Source organism: Podarcis filfolensis (assembly GCF_964270895.1).
Source record: "Podarcis filfolensis genome assembly, chromosome: 12".
NCBI classification, from domain to species: domain Eukaryota; kingdom Metazoa; phylum Chordata; class Lepidosauria; order Squamata; family Lacertidae; genus Podarcis; species Podarcis filfolensis.
The window spans coordinates 10,823,153-10,842,998 of record NC_139614.1 but is presented as its reverse complement, the minus strand read 5'-3'; the positions used below and the strand labels follow the sequence as shown (position 1 = coordinate 10,842,998).

The following is a 19,846-nucleotide window of genomic DNA, read 5'->3' as shown; positions in this document are numbered from 1 at the left end:
GGGCAGGGAATTTCAGACCTGAGAACCAATTATGGCCTATTAGGCTTCCCAGCATGACCCTCAGGACTCTGTCCAAGCCTCTCTCCTTAATCTCCCTCTCCGCCACTCCATACCCTTCTTGAATGCTTTTTTCTGAAATCTTATATGCCTCCTTCTTATCTGGATGGAGAGAGAGGGGTATAGGTGTATATAGAAACCTCTGATTTGTTATGTTTGGCTAGAATGTAACCCATTTTACAGAAAATAATTGCTTCAGTAACTCCATCCCCTTTTGTGTCAGACCCGCCCACCACTTGCATGTGACCCTGGCAGGTTGACTGCAAATGAATGTGGCCCTCAAGCTGAAAATAGGTTTCCCCACCTCCAACACCATTACAGTGGTACCTCGGGTTACATATGCTTCAGGTTACAGACTCCGCTAGCCCAGAAATAAGGGTTAAGAAATTTGCTTCAGGATGAGAACAGAAATTGCGCGGCAGTGGCGCGGCAGCAGCGGGAGGCCCCATTAGCTAAAGTGGTGCTTCAGGTTAAGAACAGTTTCAGGTTAAGAATGGACCTCCGGAACGAATTAAGTACGTAACCAGAAGTACCACTGTAATATATTAAACTAGGTATCTGGTTTCTTTTAAAATATATATAGTCCATTTAAAACCGCCCAATCATCCCAAGCCACAGTAGGAAATCTAAGTGAGAAAACCAAGCAGCAGCACTCTAGTCCAGAAGCGTGATTGTAAAGATGCTTTGTTCTACCATGCATAAAGCTCAATAAGGCGGGAGACAAATGTTTCTCTAGGAGAGGGGAGACTCCTGCAGATGCAGTATCACAAGCAAGAAAATCTTGTTGGATTGTTTGGGCCTTTGGCTTGATCTAGGATGGTTCTTCTTATAGAATCATAGAATTGTAGAGTTGGAAAGGACCACGAGGGTCATCTAGTCCAGCCCCTGCAATGCTGAAATCTTTTTGCCCAATGTGGGTCTCAAGCTCACGACCTGGAGATTAAGAGTCTCATGCTGTACCCACTGAGCTACGTTTTTATGTTTGTCAATAAATTGTGGCAAATTTTAAGACCTTTTAAACACTTCCTCCATATCATATGTTTCCTCATTCTTAAAGCATTGATGTATGGCTTGTTTCAGAAATAATCCTTCATAAGCTGTATCACCTTACGTTTGGTTGTGGCTATTTTTGCAAAATAGTGCTGGAGACCACTGTCGCACAGAAATGGGCTTGTGTCTAAATGTGACTTTGGCTAATGTGAGTTAAGCAAAGTTTTGTAGAGATTCTCTGTCATTTCATTCTCTGTGCCAGCTTGAGCTCTGTTGGCACAAAACTCCTATTGCTAGGACTCTTAACATCAATAAATGTTTAAATCAGGAGATAAGCTGCAATTTTAAGTTTACATTCTGCTCTAATTTCTAATTTTCTGGATGCCCATGCATCTTGTACATGTAAAAATTTATGACAAAACAAGATGTGCCAATTGGCATTCATATGGGTAGACTGTATAAATGTCAGTGTTTCTTTCAATGTGTATTGAGCTCCACAGGAATTGCAACTCTGCATCTGGAATAAAGTAACTCGAGTGTTGTATCATTAATATTTGAATAGCAGCAGTAGGTAAGGTGTGGATTATCTCCATGCATACAGTGTTGGGGCTGGATTGTTGGTCATCTTCAGTGTCTCTGCAGAAGGTGCAGAAATGGATCAAAAAGAGGGTCTTAAATTTTATTAGGCGCAATTTTAAACTTAGATTCTATTACATATTTTATTTATAGAAGCTTTGCGGTGTTAGGAATATAGGCCTTGCTGGCAGCTTTAAATCATTTTCGTTTTGAACCCACTCCAAGATCTGGAAAAAGCAATATAAGAGCCTGGTGCATATCAGTGTTAGAAACTCAGGTATATAAGCTAGGTGCCAAATGGCACCTTAAACCTAGGTTGTGATTGCTGCAAAAAGCTAGGTTGTGATCTGTTTGCCAGGGGGTTGGACTAGATGACCCTCGGGATCCCTTCCATTGCTACAATTTTATGATCTCAACTACGCTGCTTGACTGTAGCTTGCTCTTGCAACAATTCACGTGTCCCAGTATGCAAGAAGGCGAAACATACACACAGAGTGGGAATGGAAATGGTATTAACTGCGGACTAAGGCAGAGGTTTTTAAACTGTGGTCTGTGTGTTCCATTTGGGTGGCCTTTGGAAAGGCTGCACAGTCAAAAAATATGTATTTATTTCCTTCATGTGATGATGCAGGACTAAGATGCCCCGCAAGGGGTCCTTGATTCACGCGGCAGTGCAGAAACACAAGACACATATCTTTTGCTGCACACAAGTCAGCTGCCTCGATGGAGATTGTCACTCACAAACCTGGTGTCTAGAAATCTTCACGTAGTCACAATTGGACCTGCGCCAGTAGCAAAATGCTACTGGTGCAGATGTATTCTTAACCAAGGTTTGGAAGCAGGCTCTGCTCCATTCCCCCATTCCTTCCTTTCCTGTGAGCAAATCTCACCCAACATCTTAGCCACAGTTAAGTAGCAGCCGTTTTCACCTTGGAAAATCTGATCAGAGTGCACACTTGGAACCCTGATTTGTATGTGTTTTAACAGGTTGTTTTTCATTTCACTTTCATCGTACATTGTGGAAGAGAACTGCAGGTACCCCCACACTTGCACAAAAGCGACTTGTGTGCAACTGTGTACATGCACAGTGCCGGGAAGTGAATTCAAGTCTGGAAATGGCGGGCAAGAGCTGGAGACTGAGTCCTCGCGGCTCACAAGGAGACCCTCCTTGGAGCCCAGAGAGGACGTCAGTGTGGGTGGAGGAAGCCCCAAAGAAACTGGAGGTGCAGCAGGGCTTTGGTCATGGTACTCAGCCTCCCCGCCTAACAGCTGACGTGTGGGGTATCGCAGCAGCAGCCACTTTCCCACATGTCCTCCAGCCTCCTCCCGGCCCCAGAGCTTCAATCCTAGCTGTGGGTATTTTTCGATACAGTATTTTTGGTCTGGATTGGAAATAGAGCGGCAGAGGGGGAGTTTAAAAGACTGTTTAGAGGGTGCTCCCCACTTACACAATTTTCCCTTATGGGGTAGGCTGGACCATAACCTCTGCATAAGTATGGGGGATACCTGTAGGGAGGGGCATTCTTAATTCCCCCCTTCTCTGTGTTAAATCTTTGTGTTGACAAATGCATATTTTACAGGTATTAGTGGCAGATAACTAGTGAGGTTTATCCCTCTAGAAAAACCACCAAGCGTGCTAGTTATTTAACACTGCTATAAATATTGCTGTGTAGTATGAGAGCATTTCCATGACCAAACACAGCACATTTTAGTAGTGGTTTTTAACTTCTCTAAAGTTCTTCTTGCCAGATATTTAGGTAGCTGCAGTCTTTGTTATGACCCCATGCTTTGTTCTTCGGATATTGTGGTCTGGTTTGGCTTGTTTGTCAGTATGTTGACTGGGAAGTTCTTCCATGCTATGTGAGAATTACTTCCTACAATGTTACTAGATGATGTATTCTGCAGCTGGAATCTTAATTTGTTGTGTTAGAATTACCTGTAAGTTCTAATTTCCTGCAGGATGTATGCATTCATTAACCTGGTCTGTATTACACAATCACAGCAGACTTATACATATATCGTCTCCATAATTCCTCTAGGAAATTTTATTGTTCATAAGCTTTACCTGGCACTGCTCTTGTGACAGCAAAATGCAAGCATTATAAACGTAAGACCTATCTAGTTAGTGGGATTACAGAAATTCAAGCAGTTCCATGTGACTGTAGCATATTTGTGGAGGGGAATGCTGATTTTTAAAGGCTCCTCTTGAAAATACAAAAAATAATAATCTTATTTAATGTCAGCTCTGGTTTTCGTTTAAAGTATTTAAAATATCAATTCAGTAGTACCTCTTTGAGATGACAAATTTGTAACAGCACAAGCGTTCATAGGTTACATGATTCTTCATATGAAAAACTTGGATAGTTGGCAACAAGCATTACAATGCAGTGTGTTTATAATCTGTATGTCAAGTACTAAGGAATGTGGGGAGCTTATAGTGATAAACTGTTCACTCAGTTTTTAAAATGGGAGAAGACTCTGTAGTGCTAGATCAACATTGTATAAATTCTTCTCCCACCTTATGCTCCTTAAGGAAGAAAATTAATAATTTTCTTACAAATGATCATTTTGGAGTGTCCTTGAAAGCTGAACAGCTGCTTTGCAAGTTACGTTGTGTTTCTGCTTTTAATACAAGATTTATATCTTTTCCCTAATGACAACATTGTTTGGACATTATAGGCTGTTGAGGGACATTTTCAGCACAATCTATATGCTGAAATGGAGTTGTAAGATGTAGTTATTTGACACTGCAATTGTACTGTTTGTGTCAATTAAGAAACACCGTTGGCCTCTAAGTCTAGTGCAGAATCTGCCTTGATGTGGTGATCCTGTGGTGTGCTTATTGATAAAGAATTGTCTCAGACTTGGGCACTGTCTGTGTTGGAGAACAATAGCATTGTCAAAACCTTAATTTTAGGCCCTGAATGGTTGATATTCTGTAGTATGCAAAAACTTAACATTATACAGTAGTTGTTTCCATCAGTAAGTTAGTGTGCTGTTTCATACTGAAGTGCAACAGTATTGTTTAAAGGGACAAATTCTGCACCATTTGAATCTTAGTGAGACTCACTCAACAGTTATGGTATGATACCACCAAGAGAAGCAGAGTCCTTTATCCTATCCATCAAAACACATTGCATTACTATAAGGCTAAATGTATCTTGCTGCTTCTTATAGCTAAAGCAGGGCTGGCAAGCTATGGCCTCCAGATGTTGTTCAACTTCAGATTCCATTATCCTCAGCCAATAAATAGTCCTGGATTATGAGAGTTGTAGTCAGTAACATCTGGAGGGGCCCAGGTTAGCCACTTCTGGGTTAAAGCATCTCAAGACAGAAAACTTTCCCAGGTTGTTGCAAGGCAAGCCAAGTAATCTCTACTAAGTTACAGAGCCTAAGCCGCCAAAATAATTAACTTGTAAGCATTATCTCATGGCTAATCTCTGTACGTAGTATCAATAAGCCTCTTAACTGGATAAGTGTAAGTAGTAGAGTAAGTCAAAGTTTTTCTCATGAACATTGTAACTAAGGCAAGCACTTTAGTTAAAAGTTTGTTTCGTTTGTGGGAAAGGCAGTCTTTCCTTTATAACTAGCAAGTGGATATTCCTAAAAATGAACTACCGTATTTTTTGCTCTATACGACTCACTTTTTCCCTCCTAAAAAGTAAGGGGAAATGTGTGTGCGTCTTATGGAGCGAATGCAGGCTGCGCAGCTATCCCAGAAGCCAGAACAGCAAGAGGGATCGCTGCTTTCACTGAGCAGTGATCCCTCTTGCTGTTCTGGCTTCTGAGATTCAGAATTTTTTTTTCTTGTTTTCCTCCTCCAAAAACTAGGTGCGTCTTGTGGTCTGGTGCGTCTTATAGAGCGAAAAATACGATAGATCTGGAGCCCAACCTGCTGCTTAGGTGGGAGGGGAGTGACCATATATATTTCACTAATTCTCCCAATAATTATTTGAGGTGTGCTGTTGTTACATTTTTAAAGTCGGAGAAATGATACAGAGAGAATCAGAGATGATAATGGGTGGCCTTAGTTAAAATGAGGTTTCAACTTTAGGGCTCATGGGTCCAAGCCTAAGACTACTATTCTGTGTACACTTGGGCTGTAGTCTTACTCAATTGCAGAAATTGCTTGCAGATAGCAATGCATAGGATTGCATCATTATTTTGAATTGCAGTCCGATCCTTAGGCATATGTACTTAAAGCTAAGTGCTATTGTTTGGTAAAAGTTGCATCCAAGTTAACATGCTGAAGACTGGGCTGTAAATATTTATACCGTCCTCTGATCACAATAATCCCTATGAAGCAGCTGAAGTGAATGTTCTGTATATTTATTTCTCTTACAAATGATAGAATTTAGATCACTACAAACACAAAGCTACCATATGCTGACAACATTGGGATTGTGACGAAACTGAAACCCAGATTTTAAGTCTTTGCAGTCAGAATATAGTAATCGAAGAGTAGATAGGAGCAGGAGCACCTCAATCCATTTCTTGGCCTTATCTGCCTCGTTTTTGTAGCTGATCAATATTGGAGTAACTCTTGCTTTAAATTGTCACCTTGAACACACCCAGGAAGCAGAGAAACTCCAAAACTTTCCATTAGAAATTCAGAATGTCAGAAATAAGATGATATACATTTCTAATGGGACACGGGTGGTGCTGTGGTCTAAACCACTGAGCCTAGGGCTTGCTGATCAGAAGGTCGGCGGTTTGAATCCCCACGACAGGATGAGCACCCGTTGTTCGGTCCCAGCTCCTGCCCACCTAGCAGTTTGAAAGCACGTCAAAGTGCACAAGGAGATAAATAGGTGACTGGGGCTGATGGGAGTCCAGCAACATCTGCATTATTATAAGGTGATTTGAACTCCATGAGTAAAATGGGATGTAAGTTAGTTGGATAAATAAATAAATAAATAAATAAATAAATAATATAGCATTCTAAAATTTAGCATCAAGTCTCTAAAACACCTTGGAGTTGAGACTAATCAAAGAACCTTTGTGATATAAAGTTAGCAGTTGTTTTCAAAAACTGGTTTTGAGACTAAAACCATGGACTTGGTTTCCTTTAAAAAAAGTCTTCTCTTTACAACTTACCGCACATTACACCAGGCAAACTTAAGTGTGCGAGAGAGGAAGCTAGTGGTTGAATCATCGGGACTGAAGTAGAAGGGCATAAATAATGTGGAGAGAGAGATTCGTTGCTATTTGCCTCAGAAGGAAACTTGCAGCAATAATCATTTCACCAATACATTTATGCCACCCATAACTTGATCGCTTTATTTATTGAAATAGGATTTCCTGAATTCATCAGAAATCCTCTTTCAATCAAGAAAGTGATCAATTTATGGGTGGCATTTGATTTGTGGAGGGTTTGTAGACAGGCATGTGGGCTTAAAGTAGAAGAAAAGAGGAAATGGAGCAGCTGATTAGTGTCCCGACATGACCAACCAACTCATATGAGGTGCATGTGAAATTGCCACAGTCCACAACCATTTTGGCAGACGAAACCACTTGCTTATCAGTCACAGGCATGACATAAAGCTTGCCAATAGCATGTTGATAGTTTTTATCTACTGACATGATTGTTGAATTTCTAGCATTGAAGAGTTGTTTCCAAAAGGTGAACAGTCTTGATCTAATATCAACACTTGTAGGTGATTCAGGGATTGGAATCTTTGTTGGACAGCTATGGCTCTGAGCCACAAACAATTTAAACACATAGGTCTCAGATTTACTGTACTGTACTTTTCAGACCCACTTTGGAGCAAGCATACATTAGCTTGCTAGCTGCTAATGAATTTCACTTTGGAGTGAGCTTATTTAAATGCTTATACACAGGATTATTAACTCCAGCAACTGGGTCACTGTTCCCATCTTCTATAAATTTTAGCTCGGTGTAAAAGTGTGGCAGAATGACTGTTTTTTTGGGGGGGCATTGTATGGCCTTTTATCCCCACTATTTAGGGACTCTATGTCGGTAATCTGCCACCTGAAGATACATAGTACATCTGAGGAAGTGGTTTCTAGTCCATGGAAATTTATACCACAATGGATTTGTTGGTTTTGGGGCACTACAAGACTCTGTATTGCTTTTATTGCTTTTACTACAATAAATCAACATTACTTCCCCTCTGAAATGCCCAATTTAAATGACTTGTAGACAGGAAACAAATGTATTGTGGAATTATTTGTTAGAGGTTAAAAAATAAAAGGTACCATATAAGGAAATAAAACTGCTTTACAGCTCACCTCCAGAACTGGAGGTTAGTGGTCAGTTCAGCTAAACTTGTGTAATAACACAAGTACATACAACCTGATACACATTACGCAACAAACTATTTTATGTAATGGCTAAATTGGCAGTTGCAAAAATCCTGTGGTTTGTCTTCTCTCTTCAGCACAATTACGTTAACTCAGGGTGCACATGTTTTTAAAATAATTGTATGATAAGGTTTTAAGGGGAAGCCACAGTAACATGTATGCAAATAAATGCATTTTCCACAATAGGAAAATGGTTGAATATAATTTCTGCAGATTAATCTTTTTATTTATTTCCCTCTGTTCTCCATGTTCATAGCTGCTACTTCTTTTACCTCTGGGAAACGAAAACAAGCTATTTAAGTGAATCAGAAGTACGATGTTCCTTTGTGCCGAGGGTTCCAGTGGAGACGATCTGTACGTCTAAGTTACTGTGGAAACCATGGCTGCCAAACACTAACTTCTTTGTGCTTTCCTCATGGACTATAACCCCAAAGAAAAGCTGTCTTCTCTTTTCTATAAGATATTTTATTAATTGGGACTCCTCAGTCCTCAAATCCTGAAAACTCCCCTTGAAGGGTCACGGTTGATGTCCAGCTGAAAAAGAGATTAAACTCAAAGCTAACTTTAAAAAAAATAAAGAAATTCCCACACTTTTCCTGCCAACCAGCCTTCAGTGCTTATTCCCTCCTTCATTAAGCTGTTAGCAACATAGTTGTATTTAGAAGAGTGGGGTGTTCTGTGCAGTTTTACTGCTATCTCTTCCTAATTTCAGACAATAATTCATTCTGGGATGAAGAAAATTGTACTAATTCCTGTATTAGTTGCTTTTCCTAGCAGAGAAGGTCATTTTAACAGTTACTCTGGGAAAGTTTTGCCTGGAGGTTGGAGTTCAGGGTGATAGACTGGGAAGTAACACAATCTTGCCTCTTTGCTTACAGCCTGATACACCGAGACCTGTAGAGATCGACGTGATTATAAGCTCTTAGTTACAACTCACCTTTTTGAAGAAAGAAAGGGTAGAAAGATTTCCCACCATGCCCATATATGTCTGCACTTATTTTCTCTCTGCACAAAACTTCTTTTGCACTTAAAATAAAGTTCTATGAGAATGAATGGATGATTCTTCAGTCCCTTTTCCTTCTCATGGTGAATTTTTGAAGGAGGAATATTCGCATGATGTGGTGATGAGATCACTCTGCAGGGAACACCAGCTGGCCTATTACTAGGCAGTTTAAATGTCTGTCTTGGATGTTTTTGGGCTCTTTTCCAGACTCCTTGCATATTGTGTAATGGAGTCTGTGGAAAATGAGAGATGTCTGCCAAATGGCTTTTCCATGGAACAGATTTCCCTTGTCTTCCCTTTCCTCTTGTGCTCATTTGAGGAGGGGAGTATTCTTTATTTGTTAGAATTCAAACCCTTCCGTGTTAAATGAGAAAATCCTGGGAGTGACGAAAACAAGGAAAAAAGAGCAGTTCAAGGCAAGTCCATTGTATAGTCCCAAATCTTCAAAGCTGGTCTGTAACCTAGATATAAGACAGAGAAATGAATGGAAATAAGTCCTATACTTTTGAATAGAACTATGGTAATTCCAAAGAGCCCTGAGTTCACAAGCATCTCCCTATAGCTATCATTGTCTGCAATTTCCTGTTGCTGGTGAGTACAGAATCTGTAGCTTAGAGCAGGCTTTCTGCAATGCAGCCACAAAAGCCAGACATGGTCACTGAGAACAGCTGATTAGTAGCCACCAGTACCCAGTTTGCTCCATGATTCTTTCCCCCTCCATAGAATACAACTGTTGTGGCTTTGTGTGGCCTTACTTGCCATGGCTAAAGTGGTTTTATGAGTCCAAAAGTGCAACTCTGTAGACCTGTGCCACAGCTATAGCCGGAGAATATTTGGATGCAGTTATTTTTGCTCCAGTGATCGCAAGTTGTTTAGTCCAGGTGATATATTATGTGTACTTCTGAAGTTAATCAAGGAAGTGTAAAATAAATTTACCATGCATTTTTAGGAGGAAAAAGTGGTCTTCTATTCTATCTTCCCAGCAACAGAATGGCCTCAAATAAACAGCTCTGTCCTTTAATCAATACCAGCTCCTCTTTTAATATTTGTCCCCATTGGCTAATAAACCAAACCTTTTGGTGATTGATCTAGTTTGTGGTGCTATTAAAATACATGTAGCATGCTCTAGCATAGGAGTTGCTGTATAAACAAGATTATAAAACAATGAACGTTTTGAGTCTCTTATCGATTCTGTTGGAAATAACTTTGCTGAACGGTACTCTTACAGGGGTGATCCATAGAATTTCTGTTTATGAATTAGAATATGCGCCATTTGCTGTTTTAGAGTCCCTCTGAAAATAACAATGTCTCTTCTTGCCACACCATTGCTATTAAAATGCAGGAGCCAGGGAAGTTTTAAAAGGATTAGTCACTGAGCATTGGCTTAAGCTTGTCTGCTTAACTGGAAAGTCTTTCTGAATAATATTCTCCTGGAAAACTCTGACAAATGTTGCATTTTCTATAAGCCTCTGCTACTCTTTCTCCCTGAAGTGGGTGAAGTTTTGAGCAAGTGGGAATTCCTTGTTTTTCACTTGGGAACAGCTGAACTAGGGAAAATGAGCCTTCTGTAATACTGAGTACAATAACAATTTATGCATAAAATGGTTTAGAATGAAAATGTTTGCAGCCGTCAGAAGAACATTTGGAGCAGCTAGGAATATAGCTGTTCCTTTGAATCCTGAATGTACAAGTTAGGTACAGTGGTACCTCGCGTTACATACGCTTCAGGTTACAGACTCCGCTAACCCAGAAATAGTACCTCAGGTTAAGAACTTTGCTTCAGGATAAGAAAAGAAATCATGTAGCGGCGGCAGCAGGAGGCCCCATTAGCTAAAGTGGAGCTTCAGGTTAAGAACAGTTTCAGGTTAAGAACGGACCTCTGGAACGAATTAAGTACTTAACCCACGGTACCACTGTAATCCTCTCTTAGTCCCCAGCTATCTGCTTGGGGGGGGGGGCAGTGGACCAAGATGGAAAGGAGAAGAAAATACCATTACAGTGGTACCTTGGGTTAAGAACTTAATTCGTTCTGGAGCTCCATTCTTAACCTGAAACTGTTCTTAACCTGAAGCACCACTTTAGCTAATGGGGCCTTCTGCTGCCACCGCACCGCTGCTGCATGATTTCTGTTCTTATCCTGAAGCAAAGTTCGTAACCCGAGGTACTATTTCTGGATTAGTGGACTCTGTAACCTGAAGCGTCTGTAACCCAAGGTACCACTGTATTGGTGCTAAACACCTTATAGTGTTGCTACATTGAACATCTCTTTGTGTGTAGAACAGGGGTCAGCAAACTTTTTCAGCATGGGGCTGGTCCACTGTCCCTCAGACCTTGTGGGGGGGGGCAGACTATATTTTTTGGGGGGGAATGAACGAATTCCTATGCCCCACAAATAACCCAGAGATGCATTTTAAATAAAAGCACACATTCTACTCATGTAAAAACCATGCTGATTCCCGGACCGTCCGCAGGCGGATTTAGAAGGCAATTGGGCTGGATCCAGCCGCCGGGCCTTTGTTTGCCTACCCATGGTGTAGAAGGTCTGCTGAGACCTCTGGTGTGAAACAATGCCTTTGTTTGCAGAAAAGCTCGTTGAGCCCATTTACACAGTTAGTTGAGACAGGTTGCCCAGGGGCAAGGAAGTGAAGTGAAGCCGAAGCTTCAAAAGGTGTTCCTTAGAATAGTTTATTAAGCTCCAACATGTTTCACATTCTCTTTTTCAGCTAGTTTAGTTTCCCCTGCGGAAGAGTGATCTGACTTCAGAGCCATTTGATTTTATTTTTTTTAATGTATGCTGCCTTTATTCCATTGTTAATATTCAAAGGGACTTCAGAACATGTCATGAAACTAGCATTCTTTTTACATATGGGAATTGCAATTCTAACTCCTAGATCCGCTGGGTGGAGGAGATTAGGAAGTAGTGTAGGAACGTATCTTGTGCAAAAGCCCCTGCAGTCCCCTCAGATAGCTCCACAGGTGTAGGGTTGACAGTAGGCCCCAAATCAGCGCTATTGGGTGGTTAAGAGATGGCCTTGAATCAAGCGCTGCTCTGTTCAGAGTGGACCAAATATTGGAGATTGGAGTAACTAGTCTCCCTGTACAGTGGTACCTTGAGTTAAGTACTTAATTCGTTCCGGAGGTCCATTCTTAACCTGAAACCGTTCTTAACCTGAAGCACCACTTTAGCTAATGGGGCATCCTGCTGCCGCTGCGCTGCCGGAGCACGATTTCTGTTCTCATCCTGAAGCAAAGTTCTTAACCCGAGGTACTATTTCTGGGCTAGCGGAGTCTGTAACCTGAAGCGTATGTAACCTGAAGCGTATGTAACCTGAGGTACCACTGTATTGGAATGAATGGGAAGACAATTAAATAATAATAGATACCCACAACAAGAAAAGACGCCACCCAGTAGGCCTGGGTGATGTATCAATACATTGTCCAGGACTGTATTGGGGGCCAGACCACAGTGGTATATTGACCCAGTGGTATATTGTGGTATATGGTGCTTTGACCCGGTGGTATATTGCCTGCCGGCTGGCACCTTGACTTCCTTCTTTGGCTGAGCAGGTGGGCTGCCTCCTTCCTCCCTGTGCCAGGTAATGGCAGCTTCACCCCAGTACCTCGCGGGGCCTGGGCCAGTGCTTCTTCCTTTTCAACATTGTGATGTATCACTATATTGTGATGTTTAGCTGGTGATACATCATATCGCCCAGCCCTACCACCCACGTGCATTTAGTTACAGTTGTGACCAGCACAAATTTGATAGGGCATGCCAGGTATTTTTATGTTAATCTGCTCTTCTTGGGAGAGTTTCTGCCATTCAGCCTAGACAACACCCAACAATGTGAATCAATTGGTTTGACTCAGTAAAAGACGGCTTCCTGTGTTTGTAATGAGTGCATTGCAAATATTCCCCCCCCCCTCCTTGTCACACAGTTGTCAGAGCGATTAGTGTATTTTTGCAGAACCTTTTCTGTCTGGCAAGGTGCATGAGCGCATCGTGTTGCTCAATGTTTAGAAGAAGCTACCCCTCAGGCCCTGCATAGGCAGTTACTGCATTCCAGGCTCTCTTTAATAATTCGCTGGTAATTGTTGCTTCCTGACTTACTCAGTACAGTAAATGTATTCAAGCCTAACAAGACTGTGTTCATTCCTGAGCAATGGGCCGTTAACTGTTCCATTCTTCCCCAGTGATGATCTGATTAATAATTAGAATGTTTTTGTGACAGAAATTAAACACTGTGTTTTGATTGGCGAGATAATATTCGTGGAGAGTGGATGGTCAGAGTTGGCATAATATCACTCAGCCTGCCACATTATTATGGTAAGCTGTTAGAATTCAGGTTCGTGCCAAGCTTGCCAAAGAAGGCATAGGAAAAGCTCACAACGACTTTTGAATCATAAAATATTGAAAAGGATAAAAATCCTTGTCTTAATGAGAATTTTAAAGCAGCAATATTTTAAAAGTGTCTCTAGACCAAATTTTATCTGAGACCACCCACCTGCTTTGCCTCAGTTTAATTATTTAATCACTCCCCGCATCCCTTAGCCACAATTGCTCTCTACCCAAATCCTTTACTGATGTCCTGGCAGTAGTATATTACAATTATGTGTGATAAAATTCTACTTTCTTTCAGAGTTGAAAGAAAACTTAGGCCGCCCGCAGACAGAGAGCCCCCCTTCCACTTATGTGCATTCCACTTGTGCACAGCCATGTGTGTCTCCGTGAAACAAAATAATAATAATAAATGATTTGAACCAGGAAATGGCACCAAAGTGGGAGAGAGCTGGAGAGCAGGGGTAAATAGCTTGCACAGCCTCTCCGAGTATCTCGCCCCCCCCCACTCTCCTTCACTTGCTTCCTGGCAATATAAATTCTAATTCTAATTATTCTTGTTGTTGTTGTTTGGGGGATGCTCCATGCCTACCCCTGCCTGCCTGCCTCCCTGCCCCCTCCCTCCCTCTCTTGCTCACTCATGTCAGTTTTGTTCCTTGGGCAGCATCCAAGAATCCCTCTGCCCTCCAATCACCATCGCCCTCTCCCACAAGCAGGCAGCAATATTATTTCTTGGAGGTGGAACAGAAACTAGATGAAAAAGAAACAGTCTCCATCAACTTCCAATACTAAAATGGAGAGTGCCTAGAGGCCCCACAGTGGCGCTGGGCACTGGGACCCAGCCACCCACTGACCCCCAGGTCAATGAGGAAGTTGGGCAGGATGGCCGCTTCAGCAGCCTCTCTCAACAGCACCCTCCCCACTTTATTCAATTTCATGTGTATGCACAGAGTGTAAGTGTGGGATTCCTGTACTCAGAAAGTTCACATCACCTAGATCAGTTAATTGTTGAAAGAGGTTAAATAATCAGGCTATGCTTTGCACCTCCTGAATGGGAAGAATAGGTGAAGATCCTACAGTATTTATATAGAATGCCTTGGAGCTTGTGCAGTTATAGATACAACAAACTTTCTTGACGGCAACATATGATGAACATAAACTGATGGATTCATCTACGTCATTCTCCTTTGATTTCCTTGTCATTTGGAGATTATTTCAGATGACGCTAACAATGAAAGCCATTGTAATGTTTCTTAAGGTTGTTGGCTTATACTCAGTTTACATTTTGGCGAAGATTAGTACTTTGTTTAGTTTGACCCACAAAGCTGTCCAGAGACTGCTCTAGCAGCCGATTGCCATCTGTAGCTGCCAGATTCTATCTAGGCTGAAGGCCTAAAATTTTACCTTCCACAGCTGTTGCTATTAGAGGCTAGGGAGTCACTGCAGGCTCAAGTATTGGACCTTATTATCCACTAAATATATGTTCAATTCTGTAAGAAACCTGCATAATTGAACACAGCCAGCCAGCCTGCCCACCCTATGTCCTATTTCTTATTTCAAAGATACTTTGCTGTGTCCCACTGCCTTTTCTTTTTAAAGAAGCTTTTGCTTAGTAATGGTGCACCCGAATATGTAACTTTAAAAATTATACTATAGACATGGAAATAAGTTACCGGTAGTTCTTAAAAAGCATTCTACAGTTTAGAAAATTTAGGGTTTCATGCATGTCATTCTGGTGCCTTTTTGTTGCATACAGTTATAATTAAATTTACCGAAGATAGGAAAATTGTTTTAGAATCAATAAGTTGTACATTGCAAGTAAACCCTAATTGCAAATGTATATGGTACACTTCTAAATCTATATATACACTCATGTATTGCAATTATTCTTAAAATGCTTAGTGGTTTTGCAGTTTGAGGCATGGTCTGTTTTAATGCATTCAGTTCTCTACATTTTAATCCAGAGAGAGCTTAAATATGATGTAGAGTTGACCTACTGCTTCTTAAAGTGTTAGAAATCACCTGTCCTAGTCACTATTGCTGGAATTCATTAGTTTATTCATTAGCAACACATTAACAGGCATTAAGCATTGACAAAGCTCCATTTTCACTCTGAATAGTTTGCTTTGGATACTTTTTTAAAAAAGATTCTGACGTCGAAAATGGAACTTTCAAATAAACTTTTTTGGCAGGGATTTTATCTCAATTGATTAAGTGACAAATGTGGTCTTGGTTGGTACTTTTAAAATTGTATGCCGCCCTACACTCATAGATCTCAGAGCGGATCACAACAGAACATCAATCCAATACTGTGTTCTTCCCATGGTATGGTATTTGCTATTGATTTACAAGTGGTCTTTTCATGTTATGAATTGGAGAATATTATATATGATGAAGGATGGAGTGGTTTAGCCAGCATTAAAGCAGATAATCTTTCTCAGAGTAAGTAATTTTATTTCAGGATCCTGTTGGTTTTGTTGAGGCTCATCTTAAGTGCTCTAGTAACTTACCGTTACACAAAAGGGTAGTTGGAATTTGATTTGGCAGCCATCTTACTTCCCTAAGTAATAATGCTTCAGCTATTTTTCTTTAGGCTGGTGTCCAGTTAGACTTGGTGGTTCTTAGAATTGGGAGGATATTTGCTGCATGAACTCGAGAGGATTGCATTTGAGCAATCTTTTCTTACGGAATGTAGGTCAAACTTAAGTACCGTATTTTTCGCTCTATAGGACGCACTTTTCCCCCTTCAAAAATGAAGGGGAAATGTGTGTGCGTCCTATGGAGCGAAGACGCCATAGCCCCGCGACCCTCTCCCGGCTGGAGAGGTGACGCGCGGCTACGGCAGGAGCCTCCATAGCCGCGCGCCACCTCTCCAGCCGGGAGAGCGCGTGCGGGGCTAAAGAAGCCATAGCCCTGCGGCCCTCTCCCAGCTGGAGAAGTGACGCGTGACTATGGCAGCAGCCTCTCCGCTGCGCCTTTCCGCTGCTCCCTGACCTGCTCTTTGGGGCTGGTGGTGGGCTTCCCCCCACCAGCCCCAAAGAGCAGGTCGAAAGGAACCTCCAAGGTAGCCGCCTGAACGCACCTTAAACGGCACCTTGTTTTAGAGCGGGAAAACAAGAGGGGGGAAATTCTCCCACGCTCTGCGCAGCGCCTCCTGCCGCTTCGCTGAAGGGGCGCTGGGCAGAGAGCGGAAGAATTTTTTTTCCTTGTTCTCCCCCCTCTAAAACAAGGTGCGTCCTATTGTCCGGTGCATCCTATGGTGCGAAAAATACGGTAATTCATGACAGATAATTTGGTAAAACCTATAGGAGAAAACATAAAGGAAAGTGTGGTTGTAGTCTTAACAGATATTTAGGTATGTTGCATTTGAGCTCAATGGGTCTTGTTTCTGAGGAAACATGCATAGGATTTGGCTGAAAGACAGATTAGTTATGAGAGAACCCCCTGTGTTAGGAATTGGTCGACTGGGTGTCCATAAACTAAGACTGAATCCTATCTGGGCAAAGGACTTCTGAGTGGGTAGTTCTAGGGTCAGTGAATTGGTTAAACACCTTGTTCTGGATGGGGTGACACTCTCCCTTAAAGTTCAGGTGCATAGTCTCAGGTATTCCTTGATCTAGCTTCGTCACAAGAAGCCCAATCAATCATTTTATTTGTATGGTTAAAACCATGCTCAAGCCATTTTACAACATATTTAAAAAATACATAAGTAGTCATAAACAATAAATAAAACTTCAAAAAGTACACAACCAAATCAAACAAGTTCCACATGAATCATAGGATACAAAAGATACAAAAATTAACAGCAACAACCACACCACCAGCAAACCCTCCTAAACATTACGCAAGCCTATATAGCTTCAGAGGCATGAAGTGCCTTTGCCAAGCTCTGCCTGGTTTACCCACCATGGCTGTTCCTGAACAAAGTTAACCAATCCCAGCGACCCATAATCTGTTAACTTCCCATTTGGATTCCTTTAATGCACTTTACATGGGGCTACCCTTGCTTTTCTGTACATCAGTCAGAAAAGTTGCATGGACGGCAAAACTTAGCTTAGTTAAGAATTTCCTAGGTAACTCAAGAGTGGCTGGTGAGAGCCATGTGGCTGAGCTGGAGCAACCAGCTCAAACCTCTTCACATGCCAAGTTTCTCAGGTAGACTGGGGAAGGGAAAAAAGGCTTGATTACCTATTTCGTCCCAGGGAAGGGGAAGTGACATAGCTAAACCTGGTAGAACATCATACTGGATGGTTTGAACTCCTTCAGAGCTATTCCACCTGGCCTTCAATTTGAATTAGCCTGATCCTCTACAGTGGTACCTCAGGTTACATACGCTTCAGGTTACAGACTCTGCTAACCCAGAAATAGTACCTCGGGTTAAGAACTTTGCTTCAGGATGAGAACAGAAATTGTGCTCCAGTGGGGCTGCGGCAGAAGGAGGCCCTGTTAGCTAAAGTGGTGCTTCAGGTTAAGAACAGTTTCAGGTTAAGAACGGACCTCCAAAATGAATTAAGTACTTAACCTGAGGTACCACTGTATTCCCCTTTTCCCTTTCCTCTTCTATGAAGAAACCCTTTCTGGAACCCCACATTTAAATTCTTCCCTGGTCTCCTTGCTAGCCCTATTGGATCAACTTGGCCAGTTAGCCCTGGTGATCATTTGATGTCTACTGAATTGGGTCCCCCCCCCATGGCCCCTGAATTTTTGAATTTTATTAATATTGATGCTGTATTTTATGTTGTATTTTATGCTGTTTTTAAGTTGCATTTTAATCTATGTTTTATATTTGCTGTTAGCCGCCCTGAGCCCGCTTTTTAAACCGAGAAGGGCAGGGTATAAATAAAATTATTTATTATTATTATTATTATTATTATTATTATTATTATTATTATTATTTCTTCTTCTTTGGCAATCACTCATAGCCGAGTAAGATTGTCTTCCATAGACATGGTTTTATCAATGAGTCCGTAAGTGACTGTGGAGGCAATTTCTGGATCCACACATCCTTCCACAGTGGGGACAATGGTTTCTGGGTGGGAGTTGATCACAGTGTGGATTTGTCAAGCGTGCCTTCCTCCTAGCATGTTTCTCCCTTGCATCCTGAGTTTGAGTGTTTTCAAAGCCCATGGCACCATTATTATTATTATTATTATTATTATTATTATTATTATTATTATTTGCATTAGTTAGACTTGAGCATGTTGGTTATATGTCGCTGGTTATCCCGCAGGAATAACCATTCCTGTGGCATAGCACAGGTGACATAGCATGGGTCCTTTTCTGTGGTGGTATCCTGACTGTGGAATGCCCTCCTGCTGTAAATCTGACCAGCACTGATACTTTCTTTCAGTGTCAAGTGAATACTATCAGTTTGTCCATGCATTTATGGGCTGGTAACTGCTGCGTCATTTTTTGGGTGTTTTGTGATAGAACTTTTCAACACTGTTTTTATCTACTTTAAATTGCCTAGAATTCTTAATGTTTTACACATGCTGTAATACACCTTGAGATCCCGTGATAAATGTGGACTAAAATTGTACTTAATAACATTTATATCGTTGCAAATTCAAATTTTGTGTTTAAATACACATTTTGTTGATTTTCTGCCACTAAGCTTTGTTAATTAAGATCAATTACCTCTCTCTGGCTCTGGTGTCATTTTCGTATTTCTGTGTTGTTCTTTGATTTGAAAAAAAACACACCCCAAAACCTCCAGTTGATTCTAATGTGTACTGTATTTAGCGTCTTGAGTAAAATGAGAGCTGTCCTCTCTGGCCCCATCTTTCATAATTAGCTGTTCTAATTTTCTTCCGTTGACTTTGTTTTGAGGAAGCCAGCACTATGATGATTTAGATTTAGATTCTTTTTATGGTGGGAAGAATGAACTGAAGCGAAATGTCAAAACGGCAACAGAACAGCAACACTGCAGACTGAGTGTTGCTATTGGCCTGTATAAATATTCTCCCAAGAGCCAAATGCCACAGAATGAATGGCATGACAGAGAGCCAAAGTACAGTTACATTGAAATGACCTTAATAAAATATAGTGCTGCTCGTGGGGGAGGGAAGAGGTTGCTGAGTTGGAGTGGGGGAAGCACATGTACGAATAACTTTGTATTGAAAGTGCAAATGCCTGATTAGAGAATAGACAGGAATAGTTCATAAACAAAAGCTTTGCATCAGTAGACTAAAAACGGATCATCATGCAAATCTCAGAGTGGGTGAGAAGTTTTGTTGTAGAACTCAGTACTGAATTATTTGCCTTTGAACTGTACGTTTGTATTTTGCACCACCTTGCACCATCGTTGGCTCCTGCTGGGTAAAAATCTAGGGAGTCTGTCACTGTAATGCTGGAAGGAGTTTAAAAAATATGATGAGATAATTTGTAGCGGTAGGTACATGACAGGGCTCTCTCCTCACTCCTTACCCAACACTAGCATATATGGTCACTTCATTAACACTGAATATGGTATTTTGCAAATGGAACATCACAGTGGTATAACAATGTTGGCTGATACATTTAAGCCAAGAAATATTGGCTCATAACCTCTGCCAGATAAA

General features: G+C 41.3%; 1 protein-coding gene and 1 long non-coding RNA gene across 17 annotated transcripts in view; both read left to right on the top strand.

Annotated features, from left to right (window-relative positions):
* Nucleotides 1-19,846, top strand: part of TRAK1 (trafficking kinesin protein 1) — a 148,197-nt gene that overhangs the window by 10,506 nt on the left and 117,845 nt on the right. The window lies entirely within an intron of this gene.
* LOC310745666 lies at nucleotides 3,899-8,525 on the top strand. The gene is made up of 2 exons (XR_014540295.1): nucleotides 3,899-5,242; nucleotides 5,485-8,525. It is a non-coding gene; the product is annotated as an uncharacterized lncRNA (long non-coding RNA).